General features: G+C 38.2%; 1 pseudogene; it reads right to left on the bottom strand.

The window, feature by feature from the left end:
• Positions 1 to 1784: 1784 nt before the first annotated feature.
• LOC102204134 (extracellular calcium-sensing receptor-like) lies at positions 1785 to 5300 on the bottom strand (annotated as a pseudogene).
• Between the last annotated feature and the right edge of the window lie 249 nt (positions 5301 to 5549).

Raw genomic sequence — 5549 nt, 5'->3', positions numbered from 1 at the left:
CTCTGACGAAGTGGTCGCTGCAGACACGGGCATTGGCAGACTCTGCTCCTCCCGGGTGAACGTAAATTTAAAATCCATTTTTTCCTACGTTTTTTGGTTAGAATTTTCCATTTTTCTCCTCTTCGTTGGGATATTTTTGGTACCCTAAAATACCGTTTATCAGTTTCTCGGGTCGACCTACTGGAGCATCCGTAAACACAACAGGACATAGGCATTTTGCGTACTGTCTGTCTGTGATTTTGCGCTTATCTTTTTCACTTCCGACCGCCAGTCAAATTTCGCGCTTTACGTCGACGTCACGTCTACGTCAAATGAAACCTAGCTATTTGTGTAATACATTACTTTTGTAACGGTCATGGGTTGGTGACCCAGTGTTTTGTGTTATTATTAATATTTGATTTCATCATAGTTTATTATTAATAGTCTTTTTGGTTTATGGTATTGTATTTCTAGCTATCTAGTTCTTCTTTGGGGTTTCTAGTTCTTGGGTTTTGTTCCTGTGCCCCTCATGTTTAGTGTAGGCGTAGTTCTGTCTTCATGTTTATTTTCTTGTTCCCCAGTTAATCCTGTCCCTGTGCTCCATGTTCCCTCTGTTCAGTGTCAAGTCCATGCCTCTGTGCCTGTCATGTTTCCTGTTTTCTTTTGATATTCCCTGTCCTGTGTGCACTGTGTCTGGTTTTGCTTCCCTTGTCTCGTTAGGTCTTACTTGTCCCAGTTGTGTTACCCATATGGAAAAGATATATATAAATCTTATAAAGTTTGTATCTGTCTTGTGTGAAACTTGTATGAAAAGCATATAAGTGTGAAAACAGATATAAGATCCCTTGAAAAAATATATATAATGAAACTTGTATGTTTTGGATACTTACTAAAACAATATATGAAAGTAATGCGAAAGTTGCCACTTTCATGAGTAAATCATATAAGGCTTAATCACATATACGTTTTTACTATTTCTTTTCCGTATGGGTACCACCTGTTCCCCATCCTCTTGTTGTCCTGCTTGTGTATTTAAGTCCTGTGTTTCTTTCTGTTAGTTGTTGTGTTGTACCTTCATTGTGCTGTGTTTTCTCCTCTGTGCTCATGGTAACATTCTGGTTCTCTGTTCCTGGTTTTCTTTTCTAGTTTTCCCAGCTGTCTAATTAGAGTTTTGTGCTTTGAGTTTCTAGTTTGAGTTATCTTGTATTTCATGTTTGAGTTTTTCTAGCAAATAAAGCTGTCGCTTTGAGTTTAATTTTTGGGCCTGCATTTGGGTCCTTCCTCCTGCCTTTCACAGAGCGCACACCATGACAACTTTTTTGAGCAATGACTAACAACACTCACAATAAAGAGGAGAAATACCTCCACGTGGACAAACTTGTGCTATGTCTTTGATATCCTGCTTTGAGATGGTGGTGACTCTTAAAGTAGAGCCAAGTAGAGTAGGTTTGGGAAAGCTGAAGTCAGCTGAGAGTGAAGAAGTCACTTGGATGAGTGACAAAACATTTCTCCTACTGAAAACACTATGTCCAATGAACAGAATCAACTTTTTGATAGTAGATGGTAGAAGCAGTCTGCATGCCTACATGCATGGTTATATACACCTGTGATTGAAACACCTAAATTCAATAATTTCGATGAGTGAGCGTGAATACTTTTCGCAATATGACCATATTAATGTCACTGGTATATTCATATGCATTTTAAAAATACAATCTTTGTAACCGAAGGATGAAGTGAACTGTTGTTTGAATATCCAAACCATTGCTTACATATTGTTTTATTTATTTTTTTCAGAAAGATGATTATGGAGTTCCCTTTCCCATCATGTTCTTTTTTGTGTTCCTTTCTGGTTTCAGTAAGATGATATAACATTTGGGGAAAAAAATGCAAATCAGCAGTCCAAAACTGGAGGCAAGAATAGCAAATATTTCTACAGCAACACTGAACTTCCCTGGAGAGCTGACATACGCTGGGATAAATGTGATCCACACTGCACAAAATATCAGCATGCTAAAGGTGATAAACTTGGCTTCATTAAAATTATCAGGCAGTTTCCGAGCCAGAAAAGCAAAAATAAAACATAAGAGAGACAAAAGTCCAATGTAGCCAAGCACAGCCCAATAACCTACAACAGAGCCCAAAGCACATTCTAAGGTAATCTTATCTTTAAATTCTTTGAAATTCTTAAATGGAAAAGGCGGAGAAATTGTTAGCCAGATGACACATATGAATACTTGTATAAGAGTGAAACCTGTAACACAGAGTCTCTGCTGTGCAGGTCCAAACCATTTCATTACATTGCTCCCTGGACGTGAAGTCCGGAAAGCCACTAAAACAACCATTGTTTTCCCCAGAACACAAGAGATACAAAGGACAAAGGTGATGCCAAATGCTACATGTCGCAGCATGCAAGACCATTCAGAGGGCTGACCAATGAATGTCAGAGAACACAGGAAACATAGTGTCAAAGAGAAGAGCAGCAGGAAGCTCAGCTCAGAATTGTTTGCCCTCACAATAGGAGTTTTCCTGTATTTGAAGAATATTAATGCCACACCAGTAGTCATGCATGTTCCAAATAAAGATGCAGCAGTCAGGAGTGCTCCCATAATTTCTTCATATGATAGAAACACTGCCTCTTTCTTAATACAGGCATCTTTTTTCTGATTTGGCCAAAACTCAGGGAGGCATCTCACACAGCTGACAGAATCTGCAAATTGATAATGAACCAGATGTTACACTTCATGAGTAGATTTTTCACTTTTCCCCAAGTGCATAATTTTCAGTGTTTACATCTACTTTATCCTATATCATTTCTACAATTACTCTAGTAAGCTACTGATGTCACACAATCATAAAGAGAAGAAGCAACATGTTTCCTGACATTTCTTCACTTTCTCATCAACATAGCAGATGATGCATTTCTTACATTGCTCCAGTTTCTACTCTGCACCTAGCCAAATATAGAGCATACAAAAATGAAAAGAGATCAACCTACAAACCCATGTTATCTGCTGAGTTGACTGTTTTGTTTTATTTTTTTTTATTTCTATTAACGTTGAAGATTTGGTGTCACCTGGAGTTGACTCTTGAACTGTGAAAAGACATCTGGCATAGGTCTTTTTGTCTGTTTCTTTTTTATAAGGTGTATAAGGTGTATTTTACTGGCTTTGGGGGATATGTGAATTAAACAAAAATGCAAAGCCTGCCTCACTAACTTCTAAAGTTTCTGTTAGAGCACAAAACCTGTAATGTTGCTGATCTCGCCATCTGCACATCTTATACAGTCATAGCAGCAAACAGGCCTTCCTTTCTGGAGAACCTTGCGTGTTCCTGGGGGACATTTCTCACTGCAAACTGACACAGGCACCTGTATGGATAAATGCACAATGACTACAACAAAAGTCCCTGTATCATTTGAGCTTTATTTTTCATTGCCTCAAATTCAAACCAAATTCAAACATTCAAAATCTAAATTGTAGCTTTTAATTACGGTTTTAATTATTTTCTAATACCTTACCTGCTTTGTGTTACTTTCCCAAATTAATGAGTTATTTTGCAAAGTCAGCTGTTTGTCTGGAGAAAGTGATGCATCGTAAAGACCAACTGTCACAAACTCCACAATACTGTTTTTTCTTGGCTGCCAGTTTATAATTTCATACTTTGCTGCTGGATCTCCATTCTCATCAAAGTAAACCTCATCACCTTCTTTTGTTTTGAAATAAATTTTTAGAATGCGCTGCAAAATCTAAGAAGACAAGCAGTCTGTTAATTTATTGAATCTCATTTTGTAACACAGACAGCACAACTGCTACTTTTTGTTCAAATGTAACCTCACCATGAATGGATCTAGCTGCACATTTTTGTTACATGTTTCATTACAGCTGAGGATTTTGTGAAGTGCATGGGCCACAGCATACACTCCTTTGTAGACATTGTTAAAGATAGACATAAGTGACATATCAGTGAAACTGTTTTGAACTCCAGTCATATCTTCATGTCCAGTGCACTCCCTCGGATTTTCTGCTGTTGAGTTCAACTCCTTGAACTTACAACTAAATAGTGTCTCCCAGAACTCAATAAAGAGTTCATTATTAGATGAATTCAGTGATTTTACATTCAGTATAAACTCTTTCAAGCCACTGACATGTGCTTTTGGAATTGAAAGACCAATGGCACCATCTAGTATGTGATGTATATCCATTGCAGCTATTTGGGAATCAGATATCCAAGACTCACTGCCTACCCACTGGTACCCAGTTAGGCCATGGACAGACAGTTTATTTATTAGCACATCCATATCCATGTGTGAAAGAAAGGCAATGATCACCTTGGAGGTTGAAGCCTTTATAGTTTCAATGATCTTTTGAATTTTTTCATAGGGATCTGTCCTAAAAAAAGATACAGAATACTCTAGACAGATGCCCAGCTGCTGTGCAGTTTCTGTGAATGTGGCCATGCCATTATTTCCATAATCATCATTGGTTCGAATAGCTCCAACCCAAGTCCATCCAAAGTACTTGACCAAATGGGCCAGGGCTCTGCTCTGGTAGTAGTCACTTGGTATTGTTCTGAGGAAGGATGGGTACTTGGTTTTGTCACTGAGACAAGCACATGTGGCAAAGTGACTGATCTAAAAGAAAGGAAAAAGAACTCATTCACATGGAAAAACACAAAGAATGATATATATTGATAAAGTGGAACAATAAAGGCAAATGGTTTTTGTTGGGGGTTTTTTTTTTCCAGAAATTCTTACATTTCTACCAATCCTACCTACCATTGGTATATAAAATGGCCCAATTACAGTTGATATTGCCATGCAAGGAGATGAAGAAGTCTCTCCCAAAATGGTCTGCACTGATGCAGGTCTGGTACAGGGTACTCCAGACACTGCAGAAAAAATTTCATTACCATTTACTAAGGCAAGTGCAACTTTTATACCTCTGGCAATGGAGCCACAAGTATCATACATTTTATAGCCCAGAGAGACTCCTGGCAGTAGATCTGAACTGTTGTTAATCTCCTCAATGGCAAAACGCATAGCCTGGGCAAACTGGAACTCTCTGAAATTCAAACTTGATCCAAACAGTAAATACTTGATATAATATTTAGTTTCACATTGAAGAAGACACAGAACATTGTTAAATGTCACTCAGTTAAAATCAATCCGTCAGTAACACAACTGAAATACATGAATATCTAAACCAGAATGAGACAAAAGACCTGACACCTTTTTTTTTGGAGACCACTTTTAGATATTTCAAAATTGAATAAATTTTTGCAATGTTATACCTGGTACATTGCAGTGGTAGTGGTTTCTGCATGTAGTTATCCTTTCTGTCTTTCCAGCTGCTGTGAAAAGAGAACATCCCTCCTAGTATAATATCCCCATTCTTAGACAGTTGGGGGTTCTCAGGGTCCCCTCTTCTCTTGCATATCTCCTCACTATGAGAGAAACACGCTACCAATAACAGTTGTAAAAACGCCCACCCCTGTTCTGGCCATTTCTGCGTAGATGGCATGCTGTCTGGAAAACCTAAACCACTGGGTGGCATTATATGGCACTGTAT

Source organism: Pundamilia nyererei, unplaced genomic scaffold (genome assembly GCF_000239375.1).
Source record: "Pundamilia nyererei isolate P.nyererei 1_Seehausen unplaced genomic scaffold, PunNye1.0 scaffold00117, whole genome shotgun sequence".
Classification (NCBI taxonomy): Eukaryota; Metazoa; Chordata; class Actinopteri; order Cichliformes; family Cichlidae; genus Pundamilia; species Pundamilia nyererei.
Note: the sequence above shows the minus strand (reverse complement) of the source record. Positions and strands in the feature narration are given on the sequence as shown.